At 36.7% G+C, this 22,505-nt stretch overlaps 1 protein-coding gene across 1 annotated transcript in view; it reads right to left on the bottom strand.

Moving 5' to 3' along the window:
• The window catches only part of NEK7 (NIMA related kinase 7), a 149,731-nt gene that overhangs the window by 103,364 nt on the left and 23,862 nt on the right, over positions 1–22,505 (bottom strand). The window lies entirely within an intron of this gene.

Genomic DNA, 22,505 nt, shown 5'->3' with positions numbered 1-22,505 from the left:
TGTGACACTCCACCTAAAGACTTGTGACATATCATCTATTTCACCCCCTTCAATTTTATATAAATACGTCCCAATCACAAAGGTTAACAGACTTTAGAAATTACTGGCAGTGAGGAAGGATGGTTATAAATGCCATGTGAGAACTCATGAAAACGTCATAGTATTTTATTTTACTCCAGAAGCATTTGTAATTCAAATATGTCAATTCTAGGCCAAAAAGAAAAGAAGTGGTAGAAAGGTGTTTTCCCAACGTATTATTGTTTCCATTTTTTTCTCCAGCCTTCCCATCCCTGACCCTAGAGTCATTTGGGATAAGGGAGAGTTACAGGGTTTGGCTGTGTCCCCACCCAAATCTCATCTTGAATTATAGCTCCCGAAATTCCCATGTGTTGTGCGAGGGACCCAGTGGGAAATAACTGAACCATGGGGGTGGATTCCCCCATGTTGCTCTCATGGTAGTGAATAAGTCTCATGAAATCTGACGGTTTTATAAAGGGTTTCCCTTTTCGCTTGGCTCTCCTTCTCCTGTCTGCTGCCACGTAAAACATGCCTTTCACCTTCCACCACGATTGTAAGGACTCCCTAGCCACATGAAACTGTGATTCCATTAGACCTCTTTTTCAGAACAGACTAATACAGAGAGATTCTGGGAAAAGCAGCACCAGCATAGCCACTGTGATTTCTGGTAACACTCCCTAGTGAACTGGAAAGGAGAACATGGAAGCAGAATACCACCTGCCTGAGAGGCTGTGCATACAGCATTACAGAAGTGCTACAATCATTTGCTCCCATCCAAAAATAACACTTTCAACAGTAATGAGTTTCCACCCAGGATTTTGGGCAAGTTACGCAATGACTGACAGGGAATTGCTAAAGTGAGGAAAGCACCAAACCAGCCCTCTGCAGTCCTCCTTGTGACGAAAGGCTGGGTCACTTTTTTTTTTTTTTTTAATATTCCTGACAACACCTACAATGGCAATGAAACATTAATATGATGATTGATGCCTGTGAACATTTAAATCCTAAGCCAGTGTAACTAATGTGGATCTCTAGTGCTGCTGAGGCTACGTCTGAGTTATTTCTGGTTTGGAAATAGACATGGCTGAAGTACCTCTGACTTTTTAGGTAAAGCCAAAAAGAGTCAGCAGACTAGATGTCCTGAGATGAATGATTGTAATAAACTGTCCTAAGACATGAAACTTTAGCTTAGTGCTAAATCCAAACTACAGTGCTCTTTGTGATTGCCACATAGTTTAAGAGCCTTTGCTGAATAAAGGGTTCCCCAATTCTCAAACCAATCTCGATATATGCTATATTTTTAAATAAAGTTTGACTGTGACCTTCCAAGTGTTCCTTGTTTATGGTCACTATGTCGGAAAGACATGCCTCCTCCTCTGTACTTACAAATCTCTGGTACAAAAACTCCAAGTGTGTCTTGGTGTCACCTGGATTTTCCTAAAAGACTATCAACATGGTGAGGCTCCAGAAAGAGAAGAAAATGGGAGCAGAAAAGCATAAAAATTACATAAGGACAAAAGGAAAGAAGAGAAAGAAGATATATTTGTTAAGCTACAGCCAGTTCCTTAGAATATTACTGATGGATTCTATAAAAAGAACTGAATCACTTTAGTTTGCTATCCAAAGCAGGAATCAGCAACCTTTCAGTAAAGGGTCAGACAGTAAGTATTTTAAGCTTCACAGGCATCAAATGCTCTCTGTTCCAACTGTTCAACTCTAATGACAAAGCAGCCATAAAAATATATAAAGGGACATAAGTTACTATGTGCCAATAATACTTTATTTACAAAAACAGGCACAGTACATAACATTTTATATAATAAATAACCACGGTATACTCCTGGGTTTTCAAATGAATAAAACAATTTTAAGAGATACACAGAATATAGACCCATTCAGTATATCCTAAAATAAAACTGAAATACTTTGCAGCCAACCACTGTATAAATTTAGATATGACCTATGGAGTAAATTCTGGTGGGACTCATTGATTTATGCTTCTGTTATCCCCCCGTCAACACAACACACAAAAACAGCACCCTCTTCCACTTAAAAAAAAAAAAAAAAGTAGAAATTAAGTAATTATATACAATGAAAATATACTCCACACATTATATACCACAAAAATCACTCTCTACCTAAAATCCTATAAATCTCAACAAGCCAACATGCATAAACACATAATCTCCACAGAGAGGGCACCCATTTAGTCTGTAATATCTCAAGTAATCCAAGAAACCGAAGCAAAAGCATTGCTAACAGGATAAAAAGCAAAGCCAAGATTCTAGCAGACTCAGTGCTAGGGAGACAAAACTGGAGCATAGAAAGCACCAAAGGGCCTGGCACAGTGGCTCATGCCTGTAATCCCAACACTTTGGGAGGCCGAGGCAGGCAGATCACCTGAGGTCAGGAGTTCGAGAGCAGCCTGGCCAATAGTGAAACCCCATCTCTACTAAAAATACAAAAATTAGCTGGGTGTGATAGCACACGCCTGTAGTCCCAGCTACTCAGGAGGCTAAGGCAGGAGAATCACTTAAAGCCAGGAGGGCAGAGGTTGCAGTGAGCCAAGATCATGCCACTGCACTACAGCCTGGGCAACAGAGCAACATCCCATCTCCAAAAAAAAAAAAAAAAAAAAGAAAGAAAGAAAAAAGAAAAGAAAGCACCAAAGAGCAGAGGTCTATGTAAACACCTTCGTCATTCAGTCAAGACCTCTGAACTTAAAGGGGATACACTCATAATAAAAAATATTGACTCTTCTCTGGAGATGGTGGTACCATTTATAGCCTCAACAAGTTTTCATACAGAATATCTGGTATGCCATTAGAAAAAAAAGCAAGCTGGCCAAGAAATTGGATACGGAAACCAAAATAAGGAGCAGAACAACAGAAATAAGCCAATATATGAACCAGATTTTAGAATTACCAGAAAGTAAAATCATTATGATTAATATGATCTATAAATTAGATGAAAATACAGAGAATTTCTCAGAAATCTGAAATGTATAAAAGAAACAAATGCACCGTCCACATAACAATAAAAGTCCTAATTAAATATTGGTTTTAATAGGTCAAAGATGCATTGAAATCTCTGGCGTGTTCACCAATAGAATGAATGAATGCACAAAGAGCAGGGTAATGGGGCAAGAGGTAGCAAAAAATTTAAGTAATTTTAAAAGGAGAACAAGAAAGGCAAAATAGGACAAAGAGCATCTGGAACAATAGAAAACAAATAAGATGACAGATTTAAATCTAAATATATTAGTATGACACAGAATGAGAAAAAGCTCCAATCGAAAAACAAAAATTATCCAACTAAATTTTTTTTAAATTCTAAGTTACTTGTAAGACATGTCTTACATATTAGAACATAAAAAGATTTCCTGAAAGATGAAAAAGAAACACTATGTGGACCCTGGCCAAAAGAAGGCCCGTGTAACTACATATTAGGTAAAGTAGCTTTTAAGACCAAAATATTAGAAATAAAGAGGAATATTTCATAAAAATAATAGATACATGTCAGCAAGATGTAAAAATCCCATATTTAAATAACATAGCCAGAATATATAAAGCAAAAACTAACAGTACTAAAAGGGGATAAAAATTCCAGCAGCAAACAGAATAAGCAACTCTCTGGGCCTGCAGAAGAGGCGCACTCCTCCTTCACCTAAGACAATACAGACGCTTCTACCTCATAGGACACACAGGCCCCATCAGGATTTATCCCCTCCTAGCCCCCAGACTAGTAACCAGGATCAAGGGAAGGAAGCCCAAGGAAAGCTTCCACAGTGCTCATAATGTCCTACATTTTCACCTAGTGTGTGGCCACATGGGGGGTTCCCTTCTAAAACTTTGTTGAGCTGAGGAGAATGCATCAAGCCCAGGAGGTGGTGGAAAGGCTGAAGGACACACCTAAACATGTGGAATCCCAATGCCAGGCAGCCAGGCCGAATCCATATCCCCCCAACGTCAAGTACCCTGGAAGTTCCAATCCCACCCACCCACCACCTATCAACCCACCCTTTCCCCCCAGGCCCCTTTCTTCCTCCCCAGGGCAATCCAGCTTTCCCCTCAGGTGGGTCCCCTCATCCTGTGCCACAGCTATGGCATCCAGGATGCTAACCATCGGGTCCCTACCCTCCTCCATACCCACCACCTGCCCCTGGAATGCCTCCTGTGAATCCCTTGGCTCCTGGCGTGGTCAGACCAGGAGTGACAGTGGACAAGAAGATGCAGAAGAGAATGAAGAAAGCTCATAAAAAGATGCACAAGCACCACAAGAATGGCAAGCATTCCTCCTCCTCTTCCATCAGTGACTCTGACTGAATACAGGCCCTGGACCTTTCCCTCAAGTCTCACCAGTTCTGTTCTCCCATCGAGCTTCAGATGCCATGTTGTAACAGGGGAAAGTAGCCTTGTGCTCCCCACCCCTACCTACCCCCACCTGAGCCTCACCCTGCTATTCAGCCCTGAGTGGCTAGGGAAAATGAGAAGAGGATTGGCATGGCACGGCCATCTTCTTAATGCTTGGATAGATCATATAGCTAATGAGTTTAGCAGGGGAGCTATCTTTTGAAGATGATGAACTAAATGTTGAAAACAAATGTTTGAAAAAAAAAATGCTGAGCTGTACACTTAAATATGTAATGTACTATTTGTCTATTGCACTTTGATAAAAATGTTTCTTAAGAAAACAATTATATTCAATCTACATTTTCAAAGAAAAGTGCTTTATTAGGAAACTTCACAGTGTCTTATATTGGTATTCACATACATTAATTATTTCTCTATCTTTGTCACTGTATCTACATAGTAGGCAAAGACCACACCAGTCAAAAACTATTCTTTATTGGAAATGTTAACTGCTAAGAAACTAATGAAACTTCAATATTATACAGTAAGTGGCTAATAAAACAAATATAATTATATTGTAGAAATTTATAGTTGTACATAGCTTGAACAATAAAGCAGATATCATTTGTATACTACTATGTGCTAAGTACTGGGCCAAGTGCCTTATATGCAATACTCATATGATCCTCATAATAATCTTAATGTATTAATTCACCAAAAAAATACATCTACCAGGCCTTGGTACACAAAAAGTCCAAGTCCCACCCCCAGTGGTTCTATTACTATATCCAAGGGAAAAGTGAGGCTTATTCAGGTTACCAGTGGCACTCATGGTCACTGTGGCAGACTCTGTAGACTGACCAACCCCACATCCATTCCCAAACTCTTCCTTGCATTCCTCTACCTCAGACACTAAAAAGCTAATTACTCATCTCCCAGCCAGTCTTTCAGCTTGACTTAACCATGTAACCTAGATTTGGCCAAAGCTATAAGCAAAAGTCTCTTGTCCTGATAAAGGATGCCTTAGACCTTCCCTCTTTTCTCCCAGCCCACTATGTGGATATGATGCCTCAAGCTGAAGCAGCCAGGTTTTTTAATGAGAAAAAGGTCAAAGAATCAGAGATTCCAGCCCTGGCATCACTGAACATTACTATAACTACTGTCACTGAAAAAGATTTCTCATTATGTGAGAAAAATAAAACTCTTTGTAGTTGTTACTTAAAGCTAAATCCATTCCTAACAGATACGTCACACAGCTAGCAAGTGGGAAATCAAAATTTAAACTTAAATCCAGCTCTCAACAAAGCATCAAACTGGGTAACTTTGCTATGAACATTTACTCCAAACTGTAAATAATACATTTTCCACAAATAAGTGCTCATTCCGAAGCCAGACAGATAATTTACAAAAACATCAAGAAGTCACCTGAGAACTCTGTTCTCGTGCATCTTTTACTTGGTTGCTGCACTAAATAAGCTTGTGATGACCCTTTCCTGACTTTTAAATACAGCTTTGTAGATACTGGTCTATAAGCAATAATGCCTTTTGAGCTTCTCAGAAGCCTTAAGCTTTAGAATTAATAACATTAAACTTCCCAATTTTCCTAGAATATAGGAATGGATAAGAGTCTGACTCACTTTCAATTAATAAAGTATTAACTTTATCTTAATCATCATACTAAGACCAAAATCTGAGAAGAAAAATGTCTTCTGGTAGCAGGAACAATAACAGAAGATATATTTATAGATAACCTTTTATTAAAAGAAATATCTCAGACCACTGGAAGAAAATTACTTATCTTCCTTAAATATAGATTAATGTCTTCTATTTATTAAATTATAATTAATATAAATCATAATACATTTAAAATACTAGTGCATATTCAGGTTAAATTTCTTTTTGAGATGGAGTCTCACTCAGTCATCAAGGCTGGAGTGCAGTGGCACAATCTCAGCTCACTGCAACTTCTGCCTCCCAGGTTCAAGCAATTCCCCTGCCTCAGTCTCCCAAGTATCTGGGATTACAGATGTGCACCACCACACCTGGCTAATTTTTGTACATTTGTTTTAGTAGAGATGGGGTTTCACCATGTTGGCCAGGCTGGTCTCGAACTCCTGACCTCAGGTGATCTGGCCATCTCAGCCTCCCAAAGTTGTGGTATTACAGGCATGAGCTACCACACCTGGCCCATATTCAGGTTAAATTTCAAAGACAAATTAAAATTTGATTTAAAAAGTTAATCTTTGCTCTCTATTTACATTAAACAGTTCAAGGCAATGTGGAATATATGGTTAAATGGGTCATTTTCTGGAATCCTCTAAAGTGAGCATCCATAATACATTCCTTTTAAATCATGTGTACATGACAAAACAGTATGTATACTCTTGTGGAGAGTCAAGGGTTGATTCCACAAATGCATTTAAAATGTTTCAGCTGCCGGGCGCGGTGGCTCAAGCCTGTAATCCCAACACTTTGGGAGGCCGAGACGGGCGGATCACGAGGTCAGGAGATCAAGACGATCCTGGCTAACATGGTGAAACCCCGTCACTACTAAAAAAAAAAAAAATACAAAAAACTAGCGGGGCGAGGTGGTGGGCGCCTGTAGTCCCAGCTACTCGGGAGGCTGAGGCAGGAGAATGGCGTAAACCCGGGAGGCGGAGCTTGCAGTGAGCCGAGATCTGGTCACTGCACTCCAGCCTAGGAGACAGAGCAAGACTCCATCTCAAAAAAAATAAATAAATAAAAAATAAAAATAAAATGTTTCAGCTGTGCCAGGCCCTAGGAGAAGGTGACGACTCCATTGTTTTGATTTTTTTGTTTTTTTATGATAATTATTATTATTATTCTTTTTTTTGAGACAGAGTCTCGCTCTGTCGCCCAGGCTGGAGTGCTGTGGCGCAATCTCAGCTCACTGTAAGCTCCGCCTCCCGGGTTCACACCATTCTCCTGCCTCAGCCTCCCGAGTAGCTTGGGACTACAGGCGCCCACCACCATGCCCGGCTAATTTTTTGTATTTTTAGTAGAGAGGGGGTTTCACCGTGTTAGCCAGGATGGTCTCAATCTCCTGACCTCGTGATCCGCCCAACTCAGTCTCCCAAAGTGCTGGGATTACAGGCGTGAGCCACCGCGCCTGGCGACTCCCTGTTTTTTTTAGTCTACTGAAAGGTACTTATACGTCAATTATTGTAAACATATGCCCAAGTGCCCTAGCAATTCGGAATTTTTTTAATAACACAGAAATATAGATGGTGACAAGCCAGAAAGCTTTCCACTAAAACTTCTGAAAAAACCTCCTTTTGTCTTCCCCCTTTTTCCCACTACTCTCCACTGTCAATATCAAATATCAATACCTTCGTCTCACACCAGTCAGAATGGCTATTATTAAAAAGTCAAAAAATAACAGGTACTGGCAAGGTTGTGGAGAAAAAGGAACACTTATACACTGTTGGTGGAAGTGTAAATTAGTTCAACGACTGTGGAAAACATTGTGGTGATTCCTCAAACCTAAAACCAAAAATACCATTCAACCCAGCAATCCCATTACTGGTTATATACCCAAAGGAATATAAATTGTTCTGTCATAAAGACACATGCACCTGTATGTTCACTGTAGCACTATTCACAACAACAAAGACATAGAGTCAACCTAAATGACCATTATTGGTAGACTGGATAAAGAAAACGTGGTACATATACACCATGGAATACCATGTGGTCATAATATGGTTAAATATACGGTTAAATGACTAACTTCTGGTTCAGTCTTGAGAGGGTGTGTGCATCCAGTAACTTACCCATGTCTTCCAGATTTTCTAGTTTATGTACATAGAGGTGTTTATAGTATTCTCTGATGGTTGTTTGTATTTCTGTGGTGTCAGTGGTGATATCCCCCTTATTATTTTTGATTGTGTCTATTTGATTCTTATCTCTTTTCTTCTTTATCAGTTTAGCTACCGGTCTATTTTATTAATTTAAAAAAAAACAGCTCCTGGATTCACTGATTTTTTGAAGGGTTTTTCATGTCTCTTATCTCCTTCAGTTCTGCTCTGATCTTGGTTATTCCTTGTCTTCTGATAGATTTGGGGTTTGTTTGCTCTTGGTTATCTAGTGCTCTTAGTTGTGATGTTAGGTTGTCAATTTGAGATTTTTCTAGCTTTTTGATGTGGGGACTTACTGCTATAAAGTTCATTCTTAACACCGCTTTAGCTGCGTCCCAGAGATTCTCACACTTTGTCTCTGTTCTCATTAGTTTCAAAGAACTTCTTGATTTCTGCCTTAATTTCATTATTTATCCAGGAGTCATTCAGGAGCAGGCTGTTCGATTTTCATGTAGTTGTGGTTTGGGGTGTGTTTCTTAATCTTCAATTCTAATTTGACTGGACTGTAATCTAAGAGACTGTTTATTATGATTTCAGTTCTTTTGCATTTGCTGAGAAGTACTACACCTCTTCCCCTCAAATTGCCTCCAACTATTTCCACTTCAGCTGGTAAATACCACCATCTACCTGGTCCCTACCAAAGACACCTTGGAGTAATCTTTCATTCGACCCTATCTCACCCATATCTAATCAATTTCCACATCACACCAATAAATTAAAAAGCAGACAGCAGAAATAGAGAAAATAGAAAACAAAGACAGATTCAACAAAACCAAAAGCTGGTTATTTAAAAAAAAAATTAACAAAAATAGACAAATCTATGGTGAGACTGATCAATAAAAAAAGGGAGAAAGCAAAAATAAATTATAAAAAATATTACAGAGGAGCATAACTACAAATCCAGCCAAATAAGAAATGTGGGGGGAAGAAAGGAAGAATATAAAAAAATAAATTTTACATCCGTAAATCTGAAAACGTAGATAAAATGAACTTCCTGAAAGAAAGTATGTACGTATATTTGTACATATAAAAAATTAATTCTAAAATATGAAAAAAGGGGGCCAGAAATAGCCAAGAAATTTTTGAAAACCCTTAACAAGGTAAAGGGTCTTTCCTAAATAGATATCAAAGCTTACTGAAAATGCAACTGAAGCAGAAAAAGACAGGGAGAACACTGGAACTACTCATGCATGAAAAATCTCTGAGAGAAGTGGCATTACAGGCAAGTGGATGAAGTATACACTATTCAATCAATGGCATCAGGATAGCTTGTTATCAATTGTTTTGAATCAATAAATACATACACACATGTATACACACAGAAACAAAGGATTACCACCTTGTACTATATAGAGTGGATTAAAGAACTAAATATGAAAAGTAGAACTTTACAACTTTTTGAAGAAAATAGACAAGTATTTCTTCACAACATCTAGGTAAAGAAAAATACACTTCAGGACAACTATTACAAACTATTAAAAAAAGACTGACAAATTCAATTACATTAAAATTAGAAATATCTGCTCCTCAAGAGAGGTAATTTTAAAAGTACAAAGAAAAGTCAGTAAATCAATTGATCAATAAAAAGAATATGTACAATGCATACAACTATTTTGGAATTCATATCTAGGATTTATGAAAAAATCAATAAGCAAAAGTCAACCTAATTTTTTAATTGGCAAAAGACATTAACAAGTAATTTGTAGAAGAGCATATGAAACTATACTCAATCTCATCACAAATCAGGGAGACGCAAATTAAACACAGGATACCACTTCATACTCATCAGATGGGCTAAAAAAATTAAATTCTGTCAAAATAAAACCAGAATATGGAACAGCTGGAACTCACATATACTACAAGCAGAAATATTTGAAGGACAACATCCCTACAACCCACCAATTCTTCTCCTAGGTATATACCCCCAAAAAACTCTACCGTGCACAAAGACACACAAAAATGTTTAGGACAGCACAGTCTGTAATAGCCACATAGTGAAAAGAGCATTTCACTTCTGCCAGGGCCCAGTGGGATTAAAGGCCGAGGACCCCGTGATGTGTTAGTTTCCCTGTTTGATCTACTGAGTTAGAAAAAAACTTTTGTAAACTTAAGTGTTGATGTTACTACCTGTTTCAAAACACTCTAAAATATAAAAATGATACCATGAATACATCAAAGTATGAAATAAAAGCAAATGCACTAAACAAAATACTATATAAAACTCATGACTTTACTGTTTATCTAACAGCAAGCATAGCAAAATCCTTCTACTGGTTTAGAAAAGCCAAGATTCTAATATGATTATAACAAATTCCATTTGTTGGAAATAAAACAAAAAAAATGATCATCCTTCTCTTCCAGGGCCACTCTCCTAATAAATGGTAGAAATAAAAAAGAAACAAAGTATTCCTAGGAAAAGGTACTAAATTTCTCAATTTGTAATTCCATTAACAATTACTTAGTTACAAATACATTTGAATTTATAAGAATGCAAACAAATGATCTAGGACCAGAATGAGTCACAGATTTTTAAATTCATAGTTACAAGGGACTTTAGAGAGTATCCTCTAAATACACAGAGAATCATGTCTTCTCTATATCTGATTCTGTTCAATTTTATTTAGTAAAACTGTATTTTTATTCTAGAAGTCCATAAAACAGTATACTCTTAATGAATATTCATTTTCTTAAAGCTTAAGTCATCTAAAAGCATTAAAGAAAAATACTGGCATAAAAATTCCCTCTCTGCCAGTTTAGGTTGGCTTACTTGTTGTGTGAGAAGATATCAGGGGTATAGATTTAAGAAGATGGAGACATGCTGAAATTTAAAGGAGTCTCTAAAAGTCTGTTGCTTGTTGCAACTGACTGAAAACTGACAACACATTCCCAGATGAACGCTTTAATATGCACTAAATGACAAGTTTTCACAGTGGATTTTGATGGCAACTCTGATAGTGTTAAGGAGATAAAATAAGGTATTTTTTATACATCTTCAAGAACAGAAAACTTAACACTGCAGTAATATTCTCATTAAAATATTTCTGTTTCATGTGTTTCAAATAAAATGCAAGCATTTTTCAAAATAAAATTACTCAAAGTAAAGGAAATAGTTATTCAAGAAGCTGCATTCTTAACATTTGCCTATATGACAATACAAATTAAATAATGAAGTAGCCACAAAACAATCACCCTCCTCTCTTTTTAAAAATATCATTGAAACCTGGAGATAAGTTTAACTTTTTAATCAATTAATACACAAATTCTTTATTCACATCCACACCTTCTTGAGATTAAATGCTGTTTTGATTCATAATGATTATAATTTAAAACTTTTTTAAGTTTATCACTCAAGCTTGGTAGCTATTCTGAGTTTAATACTAAAAATAAAGCAGCCCCAGAAGGAATGAATAAAATAACTTTAAGCTGTTTGTCCCAAAAGAACAAATACTTTGAAAACATATTCTAAAACATAAAATTTGCCTTCATCTTAAAAGTCCTTAACATTAATCCAAATGTTTCATGAGGCCTGTAAGTGGGTCATGACATATTTGTTCAACCCAGGCCAAAAATTTGTATACAAATTGTTCCTTGGAAAGAATTTTCAACCAAAAATTATAAATGCCAAAATAAGGATTAATAATGGAAAGTCTGACCTAACACTAGCCTGATTACTATGATCTTCTACTTAGTAGTATCCTATTGCTTACTGTTCATACCACTCAGAGTTAGAATGAATCTTTAGTTCTTTTATCTTGAAAGATGCAAATAAATATCAACTTTTTCTCTCAATTATGCTTTAAATATAACTTACGTTCATACAACCGGGGACTTATGACATCAAAATTAAGCAAAAATAACAATGTTTAAAAAAAATCCTTTCAAATAGCATCCTTTTCCACTCTCTTTTCCTATATGACACTAATACCAGTAAAATCTTAATTTAGACTTATATTCAAAATATCTAATATGCCACACACGCACTGAACTAAATTTTAACACCAATGCATTTCCCAAGCAAACTGTTAACTTAGGATTTTGAAGTGTCAAGAGAGTAACAATTTTACTGAAATATTCAGATATGTAAATATTATCCATAACCTACAAATCATCATTTTCTACTCATTCAAGCACACTTGATTCAAGATAGTAAAAGAAAACAGATGAGGTTCAATGCCTGGTTGCACCGCTTTCACATATAATCTGCCATGTGCCACTTACCCTCTCAGAGCATCAGTTTTCTTTTCTCCAAAATGGAGACGATCAACTTTCCTGGCCTACTTCACCAAGTAGTCAAGATGACTTAGTGACATAAATTATACAAGTGTTTTATTAACTCTGAAAGCAGAACTCAAATATAGTATTATTATAATATTTCATGCACATTATTTGAAAAATACCTATTCTTATAATATTTTAGGTGTTTCATATTGATAATAATATATCAGGAGAGCCAAGAGTTGCAGCACAGCCTCAAGAAGCAGACAAAACTACAAGGTCTAAGTATCTTCTGCCCCAAGCCCTTTCTAATATAGCTAGTGGCACGCACGGGTCAAGGTAACTACAGGGACTTCAGTACAACTGCTCACTCCCTGGCCAAGGGTGTCAGGCTTGCCTGCTAGCTGCTACAGAAAGTACTGTGCCCTTAGCTCTGGGTTCCTCAGCTGCCACACAACTCATGCAAGCAAAACCACCATGCAGGGCCATCACTTCTCTCCACTGAACTTGTGGGTAAGAAAACTGGTACTACTATGCTGATACTCCTGCTGTTTGCTGTGCTTTAAAAAACTGTCTGGCTTTGATCACTAAGTCTTATCTACTTTTATCACCTATGAAGTCGTAGTAAGCCAATCAGCTTACTTACTCATTTCCTCTAAAACTGTGTTATTCCTTGAATTCTCTATGAAATCCAGGTTCTCACCTAAACAAAACAAAACAAAAAAAGTTAGAGCGAGCAGTGTGCTGAGATAGACAATGACTTTTTGGAAAGCCAAAAGGCAATATGACTATGACTATTAAAACAAGGATTCCCTAAGCAAACACAGATGGGATCACCACTCAAAAAACTGGTGCCAGAAATTGAGCTATGGGAGCCCTGAAGCAGGTAGCTGGTTGAAAGCAAAGCAGTCTGATTAAAACCAGAAGTGCTCTATAGAGCCAGATGCCTCCATGGAAATCAATCCCCTCTACCAGAGGAACTAAGAAGCTGAATGGCAACCTTAGAATAAATTACTCCTTCGTTGCCTCCATTACAAAACCTTGTACCTTTGTACCCTGATTTGCTATCCTTTAAAGATAAAGGGGACCACAGATGCAGCCAAAGTCTTTCCACCCTCAGGGAAGGCTTCAGGAAGAAAGGTCAGGGTGGGCAATGCAAACTTGTATAGTTCTTTTAGATACTGATACTAATGAGAGCTGGCAGCCTACAGTGGATTCTCACCAACTGAATTCAGTTGTTGTCCCTGTTGCTCTGGGTGTTCCAGATATTGTGACCATGACTGAATCAACTGCACAAACTAATGACACCGGTATGCCATCCTGGATATTGCTAATGTCTCTTTCTCAATTCTTTGGGTACCAGAAAATTAAGATCAGTTTATCTTCAAGTTCCAAAACAGATTTACTGAGCAGTCAGAGGAGTACCTGAATTCTCCTGCTGTTTGTATCAATGCTGAGATGTGGAACAAGCCCTTCTCCCTTGGCAATGGCTTTGGAAGAGATGCTGACTCACACGAGGGCCCAGGGGTGGTTCATTAATCCTGATGAGATATAGGGACTAGCCACCCAAGTCATATTCTCAGGAGCAATGCTGGCTGCCCTGAGACAGCCCCCACCTACCAAAAGGGAAGCCTGGCACATAATTGGCCTGTTTAGTTATTGAAGACAACATGTGCCTCATTTAAGCTAAACTACCCAGAGGACATGCAGACTTCTCGTTCCACATAGCAGTGCAAGTACTTTTCCCTGACAGTGGAGTTCATGCCACAGAGCAAATGGTCAGAAATCTATCCTTAACTTTAGTTACGGATATCAATGGGGCTGTGCAAACTCTGGAAAATCAGCAGGTCAGCTTAAAACTCATTTGCACAAGTCATAATGCGTAACATACTGGCCTAAACCACATCCTGGCTGACCAAGATATGTATGAATTAATACCGCTGCTCAGATGGAACAATCCATACTTCCCATAAGGAAGGGAGCTAAATGATAATCTGAAATAAGACCTACTAGTACTCTCTGGGACTTTACTCAATTTGTTGAGTCCAGAATCCTACGGTACATGGTTGAGGTGAATACTGCAGGTTGGCCTCATTCTGTTGATAATTGTCCTCATCAAGTGCTGTACGAGATAAAATGAATGAATTTTGTCTCAGCACCTGACAGGATATCTAATCTGAATTGCTGACGGGGTGGTACACTCATATGAAAAGTTGAGTTCAACCAAGAATGTGTATGGGCAAAGGTTGGACTGTCAGGAAAGGCTGCCTGTCATGGGCCCCAAACATCCTTGTACATCCTTACCAAATATGTCAAACAACAAATGCACCAGCCATCCTCTATCTTTGAGCTACTTCTATAGCTAGTTATGTAGGCAATTCAATAGTTCAAAGAGCTACAAAGTAGGTCTCAGCATTCCTTGCCATCCTGTACGATAACTGGCAAATAACAATACAAAACAAAACAAAAACTTGCTCTTTTGCTCTTTACACAATATCCTAGCTTTTGAAACCTTTAAAGGAAATTCCAAAGGTAAAGGGAAGTTCAATAAATCTAAATATTTATTTTAATGGATTCAATATTCTATTTTGCCATACATCACATACAACCGATATGCCTTAACATCACTTGAATTTAATGCTAAACAGAAAATAAGCAAGCAGATATATTTCAGTAGCTATAGAAATCATTTCAAATACATCCTTTCACAAGGAAAAATAATTTCTGTCAACCATTTTACTGTTCTAAACATATTTGCCATAAGTTAAGTAATATGACCATTAGAAAGGTGATCTGCTAACATAAATCTTCCAGCTAGTTAAGGGCTGCAGCATATATTATCTCTTTCTTTGCATTACATAGCTCCTTTGAGATAAGATTATCTTCTAGATCCAAGACTATGTGTATGAGTTTTAGCAAAAAAGATGATTTACAGATTTTCATTTTCACTTTTAATATTTCAGAATGTGCCTACTGGTACAGCCAGATGAAACTGAAATAGAAATGACAACTAATCTGGAAGAAAACCAGCAACGAATCACCAACCAAACTGAACAAATAATGCCTTCTCTGCCTCATTTCCTCTTCTCTCAATATTAATGAAATCATAGCTCTCGGTACTCCTTGCCAGCTTGGTACTCAGCACTCCTTGCCCCAATTTTAATAAAATCGAAAGAAGAGAAAATGGGGCGGAGAAGGCATTCCAGGCAGCATTACCTATAGATGGGAGGTACTGTTTGGTCCTCACACTCATTATAAAGCTTGCATTTCATGGATGGTCAGAGGTGGCTGGCAACTTTCAATATGTCAAAATAAGGTATTTCTTAAATTTCTAATTTTTAAAATATTAGAACACCATAACTTAAATTAGATACCTAGTTCTACAAGTCAGAGTAAGACTTTCATAGATCTACCCATAAAGCTCTACTGAGGCATTTTTAGACATGAGATAATTTACTTGCTCCTTGCTAGAGGAATATAAAGTTAAAATATATATATATATATTTCTTATGCAATTTCACAAATTTGGACAACACACAAAAGAAGACAGCAATCATTGAAAATGCTTCTTTAAAAACACAAGTATCTGCCAGAAAATCTGGCTTATCTCAACTGGTGGACACTATTTACGAAGAACAAAGTTCAAACACAGAATCACTAAGCAAAAAGCTTCTAACAAAAAAAAAGAGAGAGAGAGACAGCACGGACTACTATGTAAAAGAAGTGCCTCAGAGAGGAAAAGTAGGTAACTATAATAATGTGTCCAGCAGTGTCTATATTAGATGCTCGCTTGTATACTAAAAACAACAGTGAAGACACTGTTTTTACTATAAGTTTTCCTAGTACCTTTCAAAACTGTCTTGCCACAAGACTCTCCAAAAATCATCACTACCTTTTTTGGTTAAAAATATTTTGTGGGGGATCCCAAGAGAAGAAAATGGCTTGAAGCCAGAAGTTCAACAGCAGCCTGGGCAACATAGCAGGACCTTATCTCTACTAACTAACTACCTAACTAACTAACTAAATAAACAAATAAATAAATTTATTTCAATTAGCCAGGCATAGTGGTGTGGAACTTTGGTCCCAGCTACTTGGGAGGCTGAGGCAAGAGGATCACTTTAGCCCTGGAGTTTGAAGCTGCGGTGAGCCATGATGGCACCACTGGGATCCAGCCTGGGCAATGCAGCAAGATCCCATCTTAAAAGAATATATATTGTGATTTCATTAATGGAAGTGAGGGTAATCTTGCTGTTACTGTTGTTGCCATGGTTGTTGCATTGTGTGCATGTGTGTTTTGATGTTGGTAAACATGCCTTAAACACAAATCAATTTCATTTAAAAATTATTAAATCAAACATGTCATAAATTCCCTAGATCTTTGAAAGATCTAGAAAAATGAAACAGTTATATGAATACGTAAGCAGTTTGACTATTTAAAATAAAAAATATATTCTAAAGTTTCCAACAATAGCCATGTAAAATTTGTTTGTCAAACAGATTGACAGGAAGTCAAGCCAATCAACTGAAGAGATAAAATTTAGAACGGTAAATCTACTCCTTCAAGAAAAATCACACTGAATCATAAACCAATTGCTATAAAGAATTATTGTGTCTGAATAAGTGAAACATTGCATACATTTATTTATGTGTTTGTCATTTGTGAAAACTGCCCAGTGAATAAAGTCAAAGCCTTGCATACTACGAGGGTACCTAACATGTGAAAAATTACTATTGTCACACTATACAGCAGTAATAACAGAACATTCTTCAAAAACTCTAAAATCTGGCATGTAAAATCTCATTATAAAATCATTTTAAAGAAAGCTGTTGTTAAATAAACATCCAACTATTAAATTGACCAGATACCACCAACATAATGTTCAGGTAAGCCCAGGGTAGGCACCTACATTCCAAGATTTCCACTTACAATATTTGTTAGGATAAAACAGAATAATGGAAAGAAAAAAAATTGTTTTTACATTTTCTTCACCTGTTTCAGAATTTTGAATGACATTAGACCATTAAAAATGTCTCCTAGAGTCACATGCTATATTTATCACCACTGTGTTTCCAATGCTCAGAACACCATAGGCACATAGCAGGCACGCAAATATTTGCTGAATGAATGAAATAATGCCTGCTTAACCTTGTTTCATCTTGATAAACTTAAAAATCATTGGTAAAAAACAGAGATATAGACCAATGGAACAGAACAGAGTCCTCAGAAATAATACCACACATCTACAGCCATCTGATCTTTGACAAACCTGAGAGAAACAAGAAATGGGGAAAGGACTCCCTATTTAATAAATGGTGCTGGGAAAATTGGCTAGCCATAAGTAGAAAGCTGAAACTGGATCCTTTCCTTACTCCGAATACGAAAATTAATTCAAGATGGATTAGAGACTTAAATGTTAGACCTAATACCATAAAAACCCTAGAAGAAAACCTAGGTGGTACCATTCAGGACATAGGCATGGGCAAGGATTTCATGTCTAAAACAACCAAAAGCAACGGCAGCAAAAGCCAAAATTGACAAATGGGATATGATTAAACTAAAGAGCTTCTGCACAGCAAAATAAACTACCATCAGAGTGAAAAGGCAACCTACAGAATGGGAGAAAATTTTTGCAATCTACTCATCTGACAAAGGGCTAATATCCAGAATCTACAAAGAACTCAAACAAATTTACAAGAAAAAAACAAACAACCCCATCAAAAAGTGGGCAAAGGATATGAACAGACATTTCTCAAAAGAAGACATTCATACAGCTAACAGACACATGAAAAAATGCTCATCATCACTGGCCATCAGAGAAATGCAAATCAAAACCACAATGAGATACCATCTCATACCAGTTAGAATGGCAATCATTAAAACGTCAGGAAACAACAGGTGCTGGAGAGGATGTGGAGAAATAGGAACACTTTTACACTGTTGGTGGGATTGTAAACTAGTTCAACCATTATGGAAAACAGTATGGCGATTCCTCAAGGATCTAGATCTAGACGTACCATATGACCCAGCCATCCCACTACTGGGTATATACCCAAAGGATTATAAATTATTCTACTACAAAGACACATGCACACGTATGTTTATTGCAGCACTATTCACAATAGCAAAGTCTTGGAATCAACCCAAATGTCCATCTGTGACAGACTGGATTAAGAAAATGTGGCACATATACACCATGGAATATTATGCAGCCATAAAAAAGGATGAGTTTGCGTCCTTTGTAGGGACATGGATGCAGCTGGAAACCATCATTCTTAGCAAACTATCACAAGAACAGAAAACCAAACACCGCATGTTCTCACTCATAGGTGGGAACTGAACAATGACATCACTTGGACTCGGGAAGGGGAACATCACACATCGGGGCCTATCATGGCGGGGGAGGGGGGAGGGATTGCATTGGGAGTTATACCTGATATAAATGATGAATTGATGGGTGCTGACGAGTTGATGGGTGCAGCACACCAACATGGCACAAGTATACATATGTAACAAACCTGCACGTTATGCACATGTACCCTAGAACTTAAAGTATAATAATAAAAAATAAATTAAAAAAAAAATGTAGGTCAAAGCAAAAAACAACAACAACAACAACAACAAAATCATTGGTAAAAAACTGCCTCTAAATGCTAATTTAGAGTCCAAAAAAAGTAGCAGAAATTTGAACATTTGTTGTATCAACTGACTAACACACGTTTAGGACATTATTAACTATAAATGTTTATTTATTATAAGTCAGAAACATTTCAAAGTATAATATTTAGAGGGCCAGCATGCATAATACTCAATTGGCTGCAATTAAATCATCCTAGAATACCTCTTTCATTGTATCTTTCACTGTATCAGTCTTTTTTAAAAAACATTCCTGATGATTCTCCACAATATTCACAATAAATTCCTTAGCCTGGAATTACAGGCCCCTATCTATACAACGGAAATTTACTAAACTCCTTCTTTGAACCAGGCAGGTAATCAGAATGGTTCCAATAAAGAGCTCACAGCCTAGTGACGTAGTATTATTCCGAAACATCTTCCAGAGACATCGCTACACGAAAAATCAAGAAAAATCTGAAGTTTCAAGCTACCAATGTAACCTCTAAAGACTGGTTTTTCAGATGGGAGTTATAGGGTTGATTTTTCTTTTTACAAATACCACCATTTTGGCAGCTACAAAGAGAATGAATCAGAACCTCATGCCCCACTTATTTCTGCCAAACTAGCCCATTTTTGAGCTTCAGAAATCCTATTATAATTTCACCTACCACAATGGACTCTTCTCAAAGCCCAGTACAAATCCCTATGTTTGCATGAGATCTCATTCAAACCAAAGGAGACATCCCCTTCCTTTGATGCCCCTGTAGAAGGCCTATACTATGGTATACTCTTGTGGCACTAAGGGCCTTTCTTATATTGTTAATGACTACTATCAATCGGGATTATAAAGTCCTTAACAACAAAGTCTGTAGTAGATTCCTCTGAATCTCCCATTATATCCAACACAGTTTTTTCCCCCATAATAAGCCTTCTCAGAGTACAACAAATAACTGTAATCAGTTGTACTACATTTTACTGAGCCATTAAATTATGTAAAAGTTATAAGTAGATGGTTAGCACAGAATAAAACAAAGAACAAAGAGTTTGAAAGTAACAGTTTCTAAAATCCGGAATACAGAAGTAATGTTTCCAAAAAACAATTCTAAAATCCCTGCATTTTTTGTCCAGATTAATTACTTTTGATACATGTAGAAATCAATGGCCACAGGCCTGGCAGCAAGAATAAAACCAGAAAACCAACACCAGGTCGTGAACCATAATCATGGTTTTGGGCCGTAACAGGAAAGCTCAATCTCTCTCTCTCTCACACATGCGCACGTGCACACACACACACACACACACACACTCTTATTCACATCCATTCTCCCTCTCTCCAGTTTAAGGCCTAAGAGATTAAAACACCCTTGTCCATTTAGACATAGAAGCAAATAGACTTACTTAATATTTAATATATGATCTAAACAAAAGAGACAAATCCAGAATGGTGAAAACATTATTAATGTATACGCAAGAACACCTTTCTAACTGAAAGCTGACCATCATTATCCACATCTTTAATTCTTGGATTTACAGTCTTGAAGTAAAAAAATATTCATTACAGTCAACTATTGAGAAGTTGATTATTCTGATGCCCTGCTATTCACTTCTCCCTGTTGCCTATCTTTTTTATTATTTCACTCTTTATTTCCATCAACAGAGGTAAACCTGAAGAATATCCACCCATATTTGAACATATCAAATATATAAAGCCATTTTAAATTATATATGTATCACATTTTTTTCTATCAAAACAAGAAAAAACAGAATCCTAACAAATGAAATGATTTCATTAACTGACAAAGTTGAATGAAGTCTCTCCTTCAATTCAACCAATTACCCTCACATGTCATTTTTAAAGAACTGATTTGCTTTACTCTGTCATATGTTAACAAAATACATTTTAAATTGTGTTCATAGATTAGTCCATCATTCAGTGAAATTTTTCAAATAATCATTTCTTCAGTAATGGCACTACATGAAGTCTAAAAGATATACAACACTACAAGTTTAAAACTTCATTTTTTGTGGTTTACTTCAATAATCTTATCAATGTTATCAAGGAGAGTCTCACGAACATAAATAACATGGGGGGAAAAGCACTGGAATATGATACTGAGGATAAACGTCTTAACCCACTTTACCAATAACTTGCTGTGTAATGTGTAATCAATCTCTGAGTCTTGGTTACTTCAAATACTAAGTGAAGGTATTAGATTCCATGACAGATACCCAGTCTCAAAAGTTCACTCAATTCTAATGTCTTCTGAAATAAATAATCAAGTCATGCTGTACACATTGAGAGTTTACTGACAGGAACTTAGGGATGCTATGGATTAGTTACCTCCCAGAGCAGAGCCTCACTAGTAATGCATGATTAACTCCTAAGACACCCTTACTGAAGAATCTTCATGGAAAAGGACACTATTGAAAAGAATGATCAATTAATATGAAATCAAAAATACCAAGAAGTTTTTATCTGCTTAGAGTGACATGTCAAGTATATGGCTGACCTAATGGAAAAACTAAGATAATGCTTAGTTTTGCTGGATTTGTTGTTGCTGTTTTTCTGAACTATTTAAAGATGATGCTATGGTCTAACAGTCCAATTTATAATTAGTTATTTCATCAAAGTAGCATGGTAATTATTGTGTGTTTAAAGTTAATAGGAAAACTATATAAAATGGGTGACCTCAGTTTGATAACTTGCCCCATTTTGACCTTTTCCATATAGACATCTCTCTTACATTAGAAAATAAGTCAATCATAGTATGAATGTATATTTAAGGCATCATTTTACAAAGCATTTTATAGACAGTTTTTCCTATTAGAAATCAACATTGAAAAATGTGTGAGCTATAAGCCCATTACTTATTCACACTTTTATTTTTAGTAAATGACTATATGAATGTAATTTAATTAATAAGGCTATGAATTTGTTTTCTCAAAGTAAAAATTAAATGTCCTCTTACTGAAAATACTCCATGTGTGTTCTCATTGTAATTCTTCCACAAGCAAAAGCAACACATCATTGGACTACCTCCCTAAAAGATTATGATAATTATCAAAAATTAGTACAAGGTCAAAATTATCAGCAAGAAAATGCTGTACCCAAAGGGGAAAAATGTGTTAAGTAACAACAACAAAAATTATGAATTCTAGCCCTGTCTCTATCACCACCAAGCAAATGCAAGCTTCTCAATGCCCTTCCTATACCATCTGTCAAGTGAGGAAAAGCCTGCCCATTCCTCAAGCAAACTGTTACAAAGGAAAGAAACCTCATCCAAACCTCTTCTCTCATATTTTCATCTAGCTATACAGTTAAAATAACAGGTCTCAGCACACATCCTGAATAAATTACTTTAGAATAAAGAATAAAATGTTAGTAACAATAATGATTCTAAATTATGATACTTCATTATTGATTAA

Source organism: Piliocolobus tephrosceles, chromosome 1 (assembly GCF_002776525.5).
Source record: "Piliocolobus tephrosceles isolate RC106 chromosome 1, ASM277652v3, whole genome shotgun sequence".
NCBI lineage: Eukaryota > Metazoa > Chordata > Mammalia > Primates > Cercopithecidae > Piliocolobus > Piliocolobus tephrosceles.
Note: the sequence above shows the minus strand (reverse complement) of the source record. Positions and strands in the feature narration are given on the sequence as shown.